The 18,572-nt window shown below is 38.5% G+C and overlaps 1 protein-coding gene and 1 pseudogene across 2 annotated transcripts in view; one reads left to right on the top strand and one right to left on the bottom strand.

Annotated features, from left to right (window-relative positions):
• SH2D4B (SH2 domain containing 4B) overlaps positions 1 to 18,572 on the top strand; it is a 90,753-nt gene that overhangs the window by 10,292 nt on the left and 61,889 nt on the right. The window lies entirely within an intron of this gene.
• Positions 13,137 to 14,326, bottom strand: LOC110594750 (annotated as a pseudogene). Its single transcript, XR_002481430.1, has one exon. The product of XR_002481430.1 is annotated as a transforming protein RhoA pseudogene (transcript).

Below are 18,572 nucleotides of genomic sequence, written 5' to 3'. Positions count from 1 at the left end.
AAAGCATGACTAGATTTTTAAAAATCTTCTTAATAAAAGATACCAAATCTTAAAAAAATGTCATAGGAGATAAATGAGAGAAAAATGGTTGCAACATATATAACAAAGGATATATGCATTCAGAAAGCATAAAGAAGCTCTCCAAATCAATTAGCAAAAGACAAACAACCAATAGAAAAATGGGGAAAAGTATGAACAAATAATTCACAGGAGGGAAATTTTAAATCACTATGAAGATGTGAAAAAATGTTCAACCTCACTAGTAAACCACCTAGTACAGATTAAACCAATACAATTAGCGAGAGTTAGTAAAGCTCAGTAGCGGTTATGCTACTGAGGATCCAGGAAAAGACACACGCTCTCTCCACCGCTGAGGGGGAGACACAAAGAGGAGAGGAGAGCTCATCCCTTTCCAGTGTTTCTGCAGGCTCCTGGAGAGCTTGGGCATGTGGACATGGGGTGGAGGTGTGTTAGTCTGGGCTGCTGTAATACATTACCATACACTAGGTAGCTTGAACAATGTACCTGTATTTTTCACAGCCCTGGAGGTTGAAAGTCTGAGGTCAGGTACCAGCATGATTGGGGTCTCTTGAGAGCTCTCCTTCTGGTTGCAGATGGCCAACTTCACCTGTATCCTCACATGGAGGGAAGACAGTGTGCTAGCTCTCTGGCCTCTTCTTATAAGGGCACTAATCCCATTTGCTGGGGCTCCACTCTTATGACCTATTTACCTCCCAACGGCTACACCCCCTAATACCATCATATTAGAATCAGGGTTTCAATAAACGACTTTTGGGGAGACACAGATGGCCAAACCATTGTTAGAGAACAAAGCCCGTGCCCAGGGTCACACAGCTGGTCAGTGATGAGTGGACCAGCAGGGAACTTGAATTTCAGTGCAGTTTCCCCTCCCTCTCCTGTTCTCTCTCATTCTCCCTGCTGCTGCCAAAAGCCCCAGGGCTGTTTGAACAAGACTGACTTTTGCTCAACTCTATGTGGAGGGAGATGCCTTTCCTGCACTGTTGCAGGGCCCCGACTGGGGGATGTTGGCCTGAGCTGCCTAGGCTTTATTCTCTCCCCTTGTCTCAGGCTGTTTATCTTGCCACCACCCTGCGGCCTGGAGGTCAGCAGGGATAGTTTTAAGAATGTCCTCCAGCTGGTTATCTCCTGACTCCCTGTAACCTGACCCCAGGTCTCACTCCAGCTCAGAGTAGCTGGGCTGAAGTAACAGGTTGCAGATGTCTGCCTGTCCCTTTGCTATCTCTTGGAGTGGTTAGCATTACTGCTGTCCAGGTTTTTCTCTCCTAAGGATTAGAAAAGCTTCTTGTGGTTTCCCCCTTTGGAGACAGATTTTGCATTAGATGTTGGGGTCTAAATTCTCAGAGTTCATTTTCACACCTACTTACTCCATGTCTTATCAGAATTATACAACCTTAGGCCTCAGGGGTCATTTATTTCTATTCTGTTATTTCACTGTTTGTGCTTATATTCAGGTCACCATGGTTGGACTCTCATATTCAAATTTTGCGAGATGTTAAAGATTTAGAATGTCTTGTCACTGTCTCCAGGATATGTGCAGCCCCCTCATTTTATAGATTAAGTGGTTTGGGTCCCAGAGCAGAGAAGGAACAGAACTAAGACCAGGATCCAGAGCTCCCCATTGGCACGTTGATTCTCTATGTCTCCATGCTGAAGGAATTACCAACAAGGAGTTGTGGTTGCAGGCGAGATGTGTTGATTTCCCCATGATAATTACACCAAGTCCCAACACATGTGGGGCATCATGGCCTTAGTGGGAGATCTTGGGTTTGTCCTTGTTCTAGCAAGAGAGGGCCCAGGCTTCACAAGAGATGTGCTCTTGAGCTGTGAGTGGGGTGGAGGAGCCATTCACAGTTACAAAGTTGGAGGGAGCGATGGAAGGATGGCGTAGTGTGACCAGCCCCGTGTCTACGTTACTCCTATAGCAAGGGCAGTACTGAATACAATATAAAACAGCCTGGCACTATTGACAGACCTTCTGCTGACACCGTGTCAGGCCTTTGTCTTCTTTATGCCAGCGGCAGTTTGTACGATGGTCAGACTGCCTGGTTTCAAATTTTGGCTGCCCTCTTTCTAACTGGCTGTATTTCAGTTAATTTGAGCTTGGCAAGATACTCATGCCTTCTTGAGCCTCAGTTTCCCTCTTACATACTAGAAATGATGATAACAGGACCTATGTCCCAGATGTGTAAGAAAGATGAAACGAAATGGTACCAGCGAACCCTGATACATACTTAGTAAACACGAGCATAAGCACGTTCCCTCTATGCCTAGTCCAATTCCTTTCTGTTTTCCAGAAGATCAAAGTTCTTTAGCTTAGAACAAAAGGTACCTGGGTTAAGAGAACACACCAGCTGCTGGGCAGTCACCTCCTAGGGGGATTCTCTGAGAGGGGTCATATTGTCAGCACGGGTTCTGCCCTTAGGAGCTGGTGCTGCGGGCATGGAGAAAGAGGTGTGTGCCTTATCTTGCGGTCCCTAGTGTCTCCTGCTTCCCTACTGTTCTGAAGTTATGATTCAATCACTTCAAGACCAGTTAGCATTAACATATACGTCAATCCAGGTTTTCCAGAGAAACAGAGCCAATAGGATATGCATGTGTGTGGGGGTGTATTTATATAATTTATTTTAAGGATTGGTTCATGTGATTGTGGGGACTGGCAAGTCTGAAATCTATAGGGCAGTCCAGTAGGTTGGAAACTTAAGCAAGATTTCGATTATAATTTTGAGGCATAATTTTCTCTTCTTGGAAAAACCTCAACTGTTTTGCTCTCAAGGCTTTTAACTGACTGGATGAGGTCCATCCACATAATGGAGGGTAATTTGTTTTATTTAAAATCAAATGATTGTAAATGCTAATCACATCTACAAAATACCTTCACAGTAAAACCCAGACTAAAGTTTGACCAAACAACTGGGCATCATAGCCTAGCCAATTTGACATATGACATTCACTATCACAGTATGTAATTAATTCCACCCACATATAGTGGGTGTGTGTGCAGTGCACATCTACTGTGAGAGATGTCAGGGTTCTGTTCATCAGACTCCTACAATCTGGCTAAAGGGCCAGGCATTTCGATAACAACATCCTTTAGGAGGATTCTTCCAAGCAATTACCAAGAATCTGAGAACAGCAAGAATGGCTTGGCACCAAGAAGTTGTCTGCAGCCAAAATTGTGTCGCTTCATGTTCCTGTTCATACTTCTCTTTGCTCACTTGCTTCTGCACACCAGCTTTCGATGCTGTCCATCTGCAAATACGACCCTTGTAATGCTATCTCAGGTCTGAATCCATGTGACTTTCCATCTCCAAGATCCATGATTGTCAAATGACCTTTACCCTTTTTGCCTCTCGGCTTATTTATTTACGTATTTTTTTTTTATAAGAGTTGGGATCTCACTCTGTCGCCCAGGCTGGAGTGCAGTGGCATGCTGGGCATGCTCACCACAGCCTGGACCTCCTGGGCTTAGGTGATCTTTCTGCCTTACCTTCCCACTTATCTGGTACTATAGACAGGCACCACTGTGGCTTGTTAATTTTTTTGGTGTGTGTGCGATTTTTTTTTTTTTTTTTAGAGACTAGTCCTCGCTGGTCTCAAACTTCTGGGCTCAAGAAATTCTCTTGCCTAGGCCCCCCTAAGTACTGGAATTACAGGCATGAGCCACCATGTTCAGCCCTGCCACTCAGTTTAGATTTTATTTAGTGGAAGTTTGATTGACCTAGCTCTGGTCCACAACTGTGAGCAAAGAGGCTGCGGTCATTCAGAGTTATGAGCTGTGGAAAGGAGAGCTAGAAGGGAAACTGAATATAGTGGGTAAATTGATAATACCTCTGTTGTGGGGGAACTGTCTTCTCCTGGTTGGTCTGGAACTTGCCTGAGTTTAAAACTGAAAGTCACACATCTCGAGCTATCCCTCAGTTCCAGGCAAACTGGGACTATTGGTCACCTTATCTCTTTTATGTCAAACACATCCATATGAAAACTTCAGAAGAAAAAGCAGGTTTACACACACACACACACACACACACACACACACACACACACACACACTACCTTTTTCACTCTTGACAGCTAGGATATAGACATGAATATGGTACAAAGTAAGAGTCAAATTCTGTTTTTTGTTTTTTATTGCACACCAATATCTAATTTTTTTCAGTACTGTTTGTTAAAAAATTCTTTCTCCATTGCATTACCTTGGTGCTGTCGTTTAGAAACTGCTGGACTCTCTCTACTGTTTTATTGATGTATATGTCTACCCTTACACAAATACCACATTGGCTGTAACTTTATAGTACATCTTGAAACTGCAGCTTTGTAAATCTTAAAACCAATTGTGTGTCATTCAACTTTGTTCTTTTTCAGTATAGTTTTGGCTATTCTAGATCTTCTGCTTTTCCACATAAATTTTAGAATCAGCTTGTCAATTTCTATAAAAAGCTTGCTAGGAATTTAAGGTTATAGTGAATCTATAGATCAGTTTGGGGTGAACTGACATGTTAACACTATTGAGTTTTCCAGTATGTGAAAAAGTATATTTTTCCATTTTTTAGGTTTTTAATTTGTCTTAGCAATGTTTTGGACATTAGCAAACACATTGTTAATAACTTTTAGTAGTTCATGTTTTTTTGGTTTATTGTAGAGATGAAGTCTGGCCAGGCTGGTCTTGAACCTGTGGGCTCAGGCAATCCTCTCACCTCAGCCTCCTAAAGTGCTGGGATTATAGGCGTAAGCCACCATGCCTGGCCTTGTGTTTTTTAATGCTACTTTAAATGTCATTTTAAAATTTAACTTTTAATTGTTTGTTGCTAAAATATAGAAATACAATGGATTTTGTGTATTGGCCTTATATCTTGTGTCCTTGTTAAAATTAATAATTAGTTTGAATAACTTTTTTGGTATATTCTTGAGACTTTATATGTAAATGATTATGTCATATGCAAATAGAGTAAAATTAATGTTTTTTTCTTTTCAATATGTACAACTTTTATTTCTTTTTCTTTCTTTTTGCACTGGTTAGGATCTTCAGTTCAGAATTAAATAGGTATGGTGAGAGCATATCTATTGTTTTGTTCCCATTCTTAGGAGGAAGTCACTGTGCTGCCCAGACTGGTCAGGAAGTATCCAACTTCTGATTATTAAGTATGTGGTTAATTGTAGGTTTTTTAATAGATGCATTTTATCAGAATGAGAAAATTCCCCCTCTTTTTAGTTTGCCAAGAAAATGGATCTGGGATTTGTCGATAGTTTTTTGTAGCTATTGAGATGATCAAAGTATTTTCTTTTTTAGTCTGCTGATATGATACATTCCTTTGATTGATTTTCAAATGTTGAATCAACCTTGAATTCCTGTGATAATCCATGTGTGGTCATGATGCATTATTCTTTTTATATCTTTCAGAATTCAATTTGCTAATACTTTAAGATTTTTTTTAAAAATCTGTTTTGTGAGATTGTGATATTGGTCTGTAGTTTTCTTGAAATGTCTTTAATATTTAATATTAAAGACATTTCAAGAAATGTTAACTTCAAAAAATGAGTTGGACTATATTATTTTCTTTTTTTTTTCTGGAAAAGTTTAGAATTGGTATTATTTCTTTCTTAAACGTTTGATAGAATTCACCAATAGTGTCTTCTTGGCCCAATTTTTCATTGTGGGAAGATTTTAAACTACAAATTCAGGTTCTTTAGTGGACATAGCACCATTTAAAGAGTATATTCATATTTATATATAACTTTGTTTAATTTGATATGTTATCAAATTATTGGCATAAGTTGTTTATAAAATTCCCTTATTTGTAGGATTTGTAGTGATGATCCCTCTTTCATGTCTGATATTGGTAAGTTGTATCTTCTTCCTTGCTATTTTGATCGACCTGGTGAGAAATTGATTAATTTTATTAATAGTTTCAAAAAACTAATTTTTGTTTCACTGAGGTTTTCTTCTTTTCTATTTTTATCAGTTCCTGCCATTGTCTTTATTATTTCTTTCTTACTTTTATTTTTTAATTTAATTTGTTCTTAATTTTTAGTTTCTTAGTGTAGAAGCTTATGCCATTGATTTGAAGTGCTTCTTTCTGAATAGAAACATTTGATGCTATAAATTTCTTTCAATGCCCTACTTTAATGATAGCACATGGATTTCTATGTGTTGTATTTTTGTTTTTCTTCAATTAAAATATTTTCTAATTCCTCTTGTGATTTCTTCTTTTATTCATGAGCTATTTATTGTATTGTTTAATTTCTGAATATTTGAAGAGTTTTTTCAAATATCTTTCTGCAATTGGTTTCTAAATTGGTTTCATTGTAGCAGAGAATGTAGCTTGCATGATTTTAAATATTTTATGTTTGTTGAGATTTGTTTAAATGGCCGAGAATATTATCTACCTTGGTGAATGTTCTGTATGTACTTGAAAAAGGAAATGTTCAGCTGTTGTGTGGAGTTCTATAAATGTCAATTAGGTTGAATTGGTTGATAGTACTGTTTAGATTCTCTACAGCCTAATTTTTTTCTACTTATTCTATCAATTACCAGGAGAAACTTTTTAAAAAAGCTTTATTGAGATATAATTAACATGCCATAAAGTCATGTGTTTAAAGTATACAATTCAATCATTTTTAAGAAATTCATAGATGTGTGCAACCATCACTACAGTTTTAGAATATTTCATCACTTCAAAAAACCCTATATGTCTTTTTGTTTGTTTGTTTTTTTGAGTTGGAGTCTCACTCTGTCACCCAGACTGGAGTGCAGTGGCTGCTCCTGGCCACCGCAGCCTCAACCTGCTGGGCTCAGGCAATCCACTCACCTCAGCCTCCCAAAGGCGTGGGATTACAGGAACCCAGCTTACCCTATATGTTTTAAGTGTCATTCCCTCCAGCTCTGTTTTCCCCATACTCTCACTTTTAGCAACCAATAATCTATTTTAAGTCTTCATACTAGAGTTTAACTCTATACTAGAGTTCATGTGAATGAAGCCATATAACATGTGGACTTCAGAAACTGACTTCTTGCACTAAGAAAAATGTTTTCTTTATTTTTTCCTTCAGTTATGTAGCATACACATTTTATTATTATTATTATTATTATTCCTTTTTTTTTTAGAGACAAGATCTTGCCAAATTGCCCAGGCTGGTCTCGAACCCTAGACTCAGGCAATCCTCTCGCCTTTACCTCCCCGAAGCGCTAGGATTACAGGCATGAGCCACTGCACCCGGCAGCATAATATTTTCAAGGTTCATTCATGTTGTAGCATGTATCAGTATTTCATTCCTTTTTATAACTGAGTAATATTCCATTTTATGAATGTACCACATTTTATTTATTCATTGATGCATTAATGGATATTTGGGTTGTTTCTGCTTTTGGGGCTATTATGAATAATGCTTCTATAAACATTCATATGTAAGTTTTTGTGGGGACATATGTTTTCTTCCTTCCTTCCTTCCTTCCTTCCTTCCTTCCTTCCTTCCTTCCTTCCTTCCTCTTCCTTCCTTCCTTCCTTCCTTCCTTCCTTCCTTACATCCTTCCTTCCTTCCTTCCATCCTTCCTTTCTTTTGAATTGGAGACTCACTCTGTCGCCCAGGCTGGAGTGCAGTGGCATGCTCACAGCCACCGCAGCCTCGGCCTGCTGGGCTCAGGTGATCCTTTCACCTCAGCCTTTCAAGTAGCTGGAACTATAGGCGAATGCTACCACACCCAGCAAGAGATATGTTGTCATTTCTCTTGGGTGGATACTTAAGGCTAGAATTGCTAAGTCATTTAGTAACTCTGTGTTTAATCATTTGATGAACTGCCACAGTATTTTTTAAAGCAGTTATGTTATTTTATATTCCCACCAGCAGTGTATGAGGGTTACCATTTCTCCATTTTCTTGTCATCACTTGTTATTAACTACCTTTTTTATTAGAACCATCCTAATGGGTATAGATTATTGTGTCATTGTGGCTTTGATTTGCAATTTCCTGATCAGTGATAAAGAAGTCAAGCATCTTTTCTTGTGCTTGTATCTTCTTTGAAGAAAAGGCTATTTAGATTCTTTGCCCTATTTTTGGTTGTTGTTTTTTGTTTGTTTTACAGGGTCTTGCTCTGTCACCCAGACTAGAATACAGTGGCAGGATCATAACTCACTGTAATCTTGAACTTCTGGGTTCAAGCAATCCTCCCATTCCAGCATCCTGAGCAGCTAGGATTATACGCGTGCATCACTATGCCTAGCTAATTTTTTTTTTTTTTTTGAGTTGGAGTCTTACTCTGTTGCCCAGGCTGGAGTGCAGTGGCACGCTCATGGCCACCCCAGCGCCGACCTGCTGGACTCCGGCAATCCTTCTCTCTCAGCCTTCCAAGTAGCCGGAACTACAAGCATGTGCTACCACACCCGGCTAATTTTTTATTTATTGTAGAGGTGAGGGCTCGCCAAGTTGCCCTGGCTGGTCTTGAACCCGTGGGCTCAGGCAATCCACTTGCCTCGGCCTGCCAAAGAGCCACTGAGCCCAGCCCTAGCTAATTTTTTAATTTTTTTTGTAGAGACAGGCTCTCACTATTTTTCTTAGACTGGTCTGGAACTCTTGGCCCCAAGCAATCTTCCTGTCTTAGTCTCCCCAAGCACTGGGTCTATAGGTTTGTCACCACACCAGGTCCAGTTATTGATTGGGTTATTTGTCTTTTTGTTATTGAGTTGTAAGAGTTCTTTATATACTCTAGATACAAGTCTCTTATTAGATATAATACACAAATTTTTTCTGCCACTCTTGGCTGCCTTTTTATTTTTTGGATGGGTACTTTGAAGCACCAAGTTTTAAATGTTGATGAATTTAATTGACATATCTTTTCTTTTATTGCTCTTACTTTTGGTGTCATACCTAAGAAATCATTGTTTTTTTAAGTCATGAATGTCTAACCTAAGGTCATGAAGATTTATACTTATATCTATACTTATGTTTTCAAATATATTAATGCAGAGTAGCACATAATATTCTGCTATAATCACTTCTTGTTTCATGTTGTCTTTTCATTCCTAATGCGATATACTTTTGTTGTATTTAATTTTGACTTAATTATGCATGCCTGACAGTTTCTTATTTTGTTACATTTTCAAAAAAACAAATATTCAGTTCTATTTACAATATATATAATACTTTATATTTTACTAATCTTAGTTTTTGTCTTCCTTTGTCTTTTCTTCCTTATTTCTTTCACCTTATTTTATTGTTCTTTTTCTATTATCTTAGTTTGAGAATTAATTTATTCCTGTTATATCTTTTTCATAACTCTTTAAAAATTTCTCCTTATAAAACATTTGAGCAAATAGACACGATAGAAAATAATATTATTAGTACCCATGGGTTCATAATATATTTATCAAATGTTAATATTAGTGCCTTATTTGTTTTTAGTTAAACAATTCAGGTACAGTTGAGACCTGCTTTGAGGCCTTTCTACAGTCTCACTCCCTATCTCTCTCCTCATGTAGAGCTCTTATTGCACATTCAGTGTGTATCATGCCTATGTCTGTTCCTGATTCTAATATATATTTTGTGTCCATAAGTCATATGTTGCTTAGTCATTATATAAATGACATTATACTATTATAAAACCCAAATTTAATTTTGTGGTTCTGCATATTTTATTTTATTATAAAGGTATGGGGTACAAGTCAGGATTAGGTACATATTTAAAGGTACATATGAAGTTTGGGCCTCTAACTGGTCCTCACTTCCCCTGGTTTAGGATCAAGTATACTTTGTGTTGTTACGTGCCCCACTTCATCCCACCGGCAGTGACACATGACTGCCAGTTCCTCCCTTGTGATCAATGTATTTTTTTTTTTTTTTGAGTTGGAGTCTCACTCCATCACCCAGGTTGGAATGCAAGTGGCCCACCACCGCAGCCTCGACCTGCTGGGCTCCGGCGATCCTTCCGCCTCAGCCTTCCAAGTAGCTGGAACTACAGGCGCGCGCTACCACGCCCAGCTAATTTTTGATTTATTGTGGAGATGAGGTCTCGCCAAGTTGCCCAGGCAGGTATTGAACCTGCGGGCTCAGGCAATTCACTCACCTCAGCCTCCCAAAGTGCGGGATTACAGGCTGAGCCACTGAGCCCGGCTTGTATTTTTAAAAGAGATGTAACTATGTTGTTCAAACTTACTTTCTTGCTATGTAATACTGCATTATAAAAAGGTACTATTATTTGTCTATTTTTCTTTATTGAGTATTTATGTTGTTTCCAGTTTTTTGGGGTTTTTTTTGTTTTTGAGTTGGAGTCTCACTCTGTCACCCAGACTGGAGTGCAGTGGCACACTGGCCACCCCAGCTTCGAACTGCTGGGCTTAGGTGATCCTTCTGCCTCGGTCTTCCAAGCAGTTGGAAATACAGGTGCCTGCTACCACTCCCGGCTAATTTTTTTTGATTTATTGTGGAGATGAGGTCTGACCAAGTTGCTTGGGTCGATCTCGAACCCACGGGTTCAGGCAATCCACTCACCTAGGGCTCCCAAATTGCTGGAATTACAGGCTGAGCTACCGAGCTTGGCCTGTTGCCAATTTTTACCTTTTGAACAATGTTTTCGTGAACCTTCTTGTTCAGGTTTCTCTGGGCACATATGCAAGATATTCATTAAATTATTTACCTAAAAGTCCTCTTCCTTGGTAATAATGGAAAGCATTTCAACTTTGCTCAGTATTGCTGAATATCTTCCAAGTGTTGTATCAGTACCTTATCCTATCAGCAGTTTGTAAGAATCATTGTTGCTCTGCATCCTCTCCAACACTTGGCTACCATCAGACTTTTTCTTTATTTACAGTCTTCTAGGAGTGAGGTGATAGTTCCTTCTTGTTTAATATGTTTATCTATAATTAGTGGTGAAGTTAAGTACTTGTTAACTATTAACATTCTCTTTCCTTTGATGCCTGTTCATTCCAAGAATCTGACAAAATCCTCCTACGAGGCCACAGAGCTCTCTTCCTGCATCATGCCTCAAAGGGCCTTTCGGAACCCATACACGGATTATAACAAATCCCTGGCTGAGGGCGACTTTACTGCTGGGAGGGTGAGTTTGGGATGTCACCTGTCTCCATCCCTGCCTCTCCCCACCGGTGTTGGGAAAGGAACTCGGTTTTGCCTGAAAGACGCGAGCATTTCTTTTTAAAAAATACATAATTTGGGAAGAAATCTATTCATTATGTAAATATATATTCACACATTTAAATATGTAAAGCACATGTTCAGATATACAATTTGAGTTCTCACGTGATGTTCAGTATCTATGAGATGTCATGGTTACTATGACTAATGAATCAGAGTCAACCTCAATCATTGACAAATTTAAATTAAAAAAAAAGAATCTGACAAGAATGTGTTAAGCAGAAAATAACAGAAATCCAATCAGGGACTTCCATAAGTAGAGTTTTTTTCATTCCCCCCACCCCCCACCTAACAAATAAAACTGAAAATAATCCTGGGCTGGGTTAGTCTCTCTATGGCATTAATATGTTAATATCTCTGGCTCTTCTTTCATGATCCTCAGATGGTGGCTTAGCATCCTGGGTCTCCAGTGGCTATTGTGTTTCTGGGAATCTGTGCTTTGGTATGAAGAAGAAAGGGGAAGAAAGATGGGGTGGTGTCTATGTCAGGACACAAAATATTTCCAACAACTCCCTGGTAACCTTCTACTTACATTCATCGGTGAGAACCTTGTCACTTGGTTACCCTTACCTGGAAGGGAGACTGAGAAAACAAAAAATGTAAGCAAATATATTGCTGTCTTGATTAAACTCAGAGTACTACTAGCAAGGAAGCAGTGGAAGGAGGGTGGTGGGATAACAAGTAGGTAACTAACAGCATTTGCCAAAATATCTCTTGCACTTTTTATCTACAGTGTTGTTCACCATTTTTAAATTCACATATAGGAATTCTTTGTCTATTTTAAATAAGTGGGTTTGGTTTTTTTTCCAATGAAGATTTTTTTCAAGAAAATTAAGCTCTTCTGTCCTGGCAGTGATTCTCAAAGTGTGGTTCATGAATTCCTGGGGGTCTGTAAGACTCTTCCAGGTTATCTACAGGGTCAACACTATTTTCACAATAACACTAAGATGTCATATACCTTTTTAAAAAAGCAAACGAACATGTTTTCACTTGTACTAATGTTGCAAAATGAATATTCAGTAAATCTGCTGGCACTTTATTAGTAGTAATCATTGTATTTTTTACCATCACCTACTCCCAAGAAATGTGAAGTATGCATGAAACATTTCTGCTGTGTGCTGAAGTATGGTGGGTATCTTGGGGAAAAGTGTTGTGTGATTGAGTTACATGCTAAACTAGCCTTGTTATTTATGAAACACTTTTTATTTGAAATAATATTGATAGTCAAACTATGTATACATTTTCAGACATGGATATTTGAAAATAAATAAAACAAGTCTCACTTCAAGACAAATTAACAGATAGAATCTATGCCAATGATAAAGTTTCAGCTTTAAACCAAAAATTAAAATTTTTAGAAAACTTATATCTGCTACAATGTGCTTATTAGTTTCCAAATCCATAATGACTTTTCTCATGAGATTTATGGTGATGTTTACAAATGTCACCTTTCTGATATTGTAAAATAAAATGGATCCATATTTGAAAAATCTGCCTGATTCAATGAACCAATATTTTCCAAAGGACCAATGTTGCAAAAATCACGTATGGATAAAAGACTCATTCAAAGTGAAAAATAAACTAATAAGTTTCTAATTTATTTTGCTTTTTAAATGTTAAAACTTTTTTTTTTTTTGAGTAGTGGTCTCACTCTGTCACCCAGGCTGAAATGCAGTGGCATGATTACTGCTCACCACAGCCTCAAACTCCTGGACTCAAGATATCCTCCTGCCTTAGCCTCCCAAGTAGCTAGGACTGCAGGCACATACCATCATGCAATGCTAATTTATATACATATATGTGTGTGTGTGTGTGTATGTATTTTAAAAAAAATTTTCTATCTGACTTTATTTCCAAATATACTTTCTTTTTTAAAAAACCAATACACTTTCTTCAGAGATGACAAGTATCAGTATTAGAAAATCCAATTATACAAAAAATACAACATCTAGTCTGGGGTAGATATATTTATTTTTGGTAACATACATTAAGTGGCACTAATTACACAGTAACTATAAGGTAACTAACATGAAACCACAGAACTGTAACTCTGCCACAGATGCAAGGACTTGGGCTTTTCTGGCTGAGCACATTTTCAAAAAACTGGATGACCACCTCAGAGCTGTGCCAATTGAACCAGTTAAGGAGTAAAGCTCTGAAGTGGTGACTTACCAGAATACCTTGCAGCTGACAGATGATATGCGGGACATATTAGTTATAAAGTAGTTACAACCTAATTCACAAAAGTTACCAATTGTCTCTCTTTCTAGAAAGAAGCAAGAAGTTAAGAAATTCCTTGAATTAGCACCTGGTGTGTCAGATGGGAGTGCAGAGAGAGCTGTTAGAGCAGTGTCAGAAGGACCCTATTGGGCCAGACGGGTTGGACATCATTAATAGTCATGGTTGGCTTCTAAATACTGGTAGCAAGATGACTTCTGATTTGTAATCTTAGGTAAATTATAGATAAATGAAAAGGGCCAGTAATCATACACTAAGATTAATAAACAGCCCTTCAAAATTAACTGCAGAAGGGCAGCAAGGTTTCACAAGACAAGGCACCCAGATTTTTTCTTCCCACGCCTGGCTTGCAAAGCAGCTCTTGTAGCCATTTCAAAAACCTCCCTCACTCTATCTTTGGTGTTTACTGAACACTCCGTGTACCTAAAAGCACCAGTCCTGTTTTGTCATATCTCTGCCTTCTTCAGGTTTTACCGGCTCCTGCTTCATCATGGCTAACTCCCGCCTTGTGTGCTCATCATTCCGAAGATCCTTCCTGTTCCCAGCCAGGATGATGGGCACGTTGGGACAGAAATGCTTGACTTCCGGAGTCCATTGACCTGGGACTACCAGGGCTAGTCCCTTTTTCTAAACAATCAGGGCTGTCGATGGAGAAACACATCAATATAACATCGGTATCTGGGTAGGAGAGGGGCCTCAGGCGATCCTAACCTTCCTGCCCAGCTGTGTCCCACAAGGCCCACTCTACCTGTTTTCTATCCACTTCAATATCCGCCACTTAGTTCTCAAACACCATAGGCACATATACCTCTGGGAACTGGTCCTTGCTGAAGGCTGTGAGCAAGCATGTCTTGCCACTGGCTCCATCGCCAACAATCACCAGTTTCTTCCGGACAGCAGTCATTGATTACAGATGCATGGCCTGTGTGTCACAGGTTGTCAAAGCACCTTGAACTTCTCAGAGGAAAGGCTCAAGCGACGACTTTGAGTCTGGCCTCCTGGCTGCCGAAGACCCCTGGGCGCGAGTCGCAAGCTCGGAGATGAAGACCAGTAAGCTGAAGAGGAGATGGGACAGAAGAAAGAACCCATGGAGGAGGACCGTGGGTGGAGGGCAGCGGGAGGGCGAAGAGTGACATGCGCACCCCCGTATTTTTTATTTCAACATCTCCCTGACTTCCCATCTCTTTAAGCCCCCCACCCTGGTAACCACTTTTTAAAAACTCCGCATGTAAGTGAGATAATGTGTTTTTGGCTTTCTGCGCCTGGCTCATATCATTTATCATAATGTTCTCCAGGTTCTCTTTTAAGGCTGAATAGTGTTCCACTGTGTACAATAAGTTCACACTTAATGTCACCAATCGATTCTTAGAAACTGTGACTTTAAGTGAAATGTTATAGAATGAAACCAATTTTTTCTCTCTCATCAACGTTATATGGAAATGGTGTTGAACAAAGTGGCGTCCAATAAAATGATGTTATTCAAAGACCTGCTGTGTGTTGTTTTGCTTCAGGTTGCAATTTCCAAGAAACTATCAACGATGTTAAGTGAGGACTTACTCCATATATACCACATTTTCTGTATCCATTTATTTCTTGATCAATGTTAGGTTGACTAGATATCTTGGCTATTGTGCCTCACGACACAGTGAACATGGCAGTTCAGGTATCACTTTGACATACTGATTTCATTTGCTTTGGTTATGCTGGGTAATTCTATTTTTAGTTTTTTGAAGAACCTTCATAATTAGCGATACTAGTTTACATTCCCATCAACAGTGTAAAAGCCTCCCTTTTCTCCAGCACTTCTTATCTTTTTTCTTTTCGATAATAGTCATTCTAACAGGTGTGAGGTGATATCTTATTGTGATTTTACTATATGACTCCCTGATGATTAGTGATGTTGGACATTTTTTCATTTTTTCATATACCTGTTGGCCATTTGGATGTCTTCTTCTGAGAAATTTCTGTTCAGGTCCTTTGCCCACTTAATAACAAGGTTATTTGTTTTCCTGCTATTGAGTTGTTTGAACCATCATATATTTTGGATATTAACTCCTTTCAGATGTATAATTTACAAATATTTTCTCCCATTCCATAGGTTGTCTCTTTTTTTCCCTTTTTTTTTTTTTGAGCTGGAGTCTCACTCTGTTGCCCAGGCTGGAGTGCCATGGCACACTCACAGCCATCCCAGTGTCCACCTGCTGGGCTCCAGCAATCCTTCCACCTAAGCCTTCCAAGTAGTTGAAACTACAGGCATGCGCTACCACGACTGGCTTATTTTTGATTTATTGTAGAGACGAGGTCTTGCCAAGTTGCCCAGGCTGCTCTCGAACCCATGGGTTCAGGCAATCCACTTGCCTCAGCCTCCCAAAGTTCTGGGATTATAGGCTGAGCTACCAAGCCCAGGTAGTAGGTTGTCTCTTTACTCTGGATTGTTTTCTTGACTGTGCAGAAGCTTTGTAGTTAGATATTTGCTTTTGTTGCCTGTGCTTTTGGGTTCATATTTTTAAAAATAATTGCTCAGATCAATGTCATGGAGCTTTCCCTTATGTTTTTCAATTACATATTTTTTGTTTTAGAATATATAGTTATTTTTCATAAAATGTTAGACAGTATGTGCTAATATGTAATGGGTTTACCATTATTTTAAATAAATAAATATTTATAGTTTTCTCAGTTTTAATTTTGAATATGAGAAATATTGATAGATATATGCTACATAAACAAAAGTTCTTTGAAATACTCACTATTTTTAAAGATTGTAAAGAGATTCTGAGAGTCAATTATTTGATAACTTGCTACCCTAAAGGATGCATGGTATGTACTGAGTTAACTCTTCCACAAGGTGTTTAGTTTAATACTATCTACATGTAATTCTTGGGAGAATTGAGAAAAGCTGTCATTCAAATTATGTTTTGTAGGGCTTGTTTCTCTCACAGAATAACAGTTGAGAAAAACTGTTCTAGATCTCAATATGTTAGTACGTATAAAACATGTTGAACTGTGATTAGCAGTTATAATTCCTTTGTAGATGTTGGCTGTTATTTTTATTTTTGAGTTGGAGTCTCACTCTGTCGCCCAGACTGGAGTGCAGTGGCCACTCCCGGCCACCGCAGCCTCGACCTGCTGGGCTCCGGCGATCCTTCCGCCTCAGCCTTCCGAGTAGCTGGAATTACAGGCATGCGCTACCACGCCCGGCTGATTTTTTTTTTTTTTTTTTATTGTGGAGATGAGGTCTTGCCAAGTTGCCCAGGCGGGTCTCAAACTCATGGGCTCAGGCAATCCACTCACCTCAGCCTCCCAAAGCGCGGGATTACAGGCTGAGCCACTGAGCCCGGCTGATGTTAGCTGTTATTATTGCTTGTATTAATAGTTGCAATCATTTGATATTCAAATTGTATTCAAACATCTTCTCTCAGTCCGTAGCTTGATTTTGAATTGTCTTTATGATGTGTTATTTTCTGTGTAGAAATTTTAAACTTTAATGTGTATTCATATTTATCAACATTGCCTCTTAAAGTGTATTATTTTTTATGTCTTTTGAGGAAACTCTTCCCTTTCTCATGCTTTTATATTTTCTTCTTAACATTGGCAAGTTTCCAAATCTTCCTTTTCACAAAGTCAGAAAACCACTCTTGTCAACATCACTAGTAATTTCCGTGCTGCCAAATCCTGTGGCTAATTCTCAGTCCTTACCCTATCTGCCCATCAGCAGCGTTTGACACAGTTGCTCTCTCCTTGCTTGCTGAAATTCCTTCTCCATTTGGTTTCTGGGCTACTGCACTCCTTTTGGTTGTTCTCCTGCCTCACTGGCCTCTTTGTCTGAGGCTTCTTTGGGTATTCCCCTTGAAGTGTTAGAATGGTTGTCCTGGGATGGTGTCTTTTAAAGAAAAGTCTTTAATTCTTTTTTTTTTTTTTTAGATTAAAAAATTTATTTCAATAGCTTTAAGGGGCACAAATAGTTTTTATTTACATGTAGTGCTGTGTAGTGGCAAAGATGTCTAGGCTTTAAATGTACCCATCACCCCCACCTGTGTATATTATATCTGCTAGGTGATTAGAAAAACCTTTAACTCTGTAATTTCTCTTTTGAGCTTACTGTTAGCTGGGCACATATTTTTTGATACATTTTTCCTGCCCTAGATAATGTGTAATTTCAATGTTGATTTCCTTGGAGAGTCATGGGATATCTAGGAGTGATTTTTTCTCTTTCTTCTAAAAGCAAACATTAAGTTATTCATTCAGTCAGTAAATATCTATATGCCTGGAAATCTGATGCATCAATATTTAGTCCTTTATAGCTGTGATTTATTTTTATTTGTATTTCAGTAGCTTTAGAGGGTACAAATAGCTTTTTGTTGCATGGTTGCATTGTATAGTGGCGAAGAAATCTGGGCTTTAAGTGTACCCACCACCCCCACCTGTGCACACTCTGCCTAATAGGTGATCTTTTTGCCCCTCCATCCTTTGCCACCTTCCTTTTTTCTTTATTTTTAAGTCTGTTTATTTATTTTTAAAATTTACATAAATGTTATTTGGTACAAGTGTAATTTTGTTAAATGCATGGATTTCGTAGTGGTGAAGCCATGGCTTTTAGGATATCCATCATCTGAATAATGTACACTGTACCCATTAAGTCATTTCTCATCATCCACCACCCATTGACTGCCTGGATTATAGAGCAGTGAGAATTTTTTAAAATAAGGATTTCCCCCCGCTGATTTCTAATTTTTTAAATTGCTATTAGGAAATATGGCTTATAAAATTTTTCTTACAATTACAAGATCAAAATAAAAGTGTACTCTCAAAGTTTAAGGAATAAAGTTCTGTAATTATAAATAGAATGTGTTGACTGTATTATTAAAATCCTCTATACTACTTTTAAAAATCTATTTGACTCACCAACTTCTGATATAGATAGAGTGAAATCCCTCACCAAGAGTGTATATACTTTTGCAAATTCTCCTTGTATTGTTGGAGTCTTTGTTTTATGGAGTTGGGTGTTAGATTGTTTGCTGTATAAAGTTTTATGACTGGTACATCTTCTTTGTGGGTTGCATCTTTTACTATCACATAACATTCTTCTTTGTCTTGTTTAATGTGTTTACCCTTGAATTTTGCTTTGTCTGACATTGTCACTTCTGCTTCCT

Source organism: Carlito syrichta, unplaced genomic scaffold (assembly GCF_000164805.1).
Source record: "Carlito syrichta isolate Samal-C Ts95f unplaced genomic scaffold, Tarsius_syrichta-2.0.1 Scaffold56974, whole genome shotgun sequence".
Lineage (NCBI taxonomy): Eukaryota > Metazoa > Chordata > Mammalia > Primates > Tarsiidae > Carlito > Carlito syrichta.
Note: the sequence above shows the minus strand (reverse complement) of the source record. Positions and strands in the feature narration are given on the sequence as shown.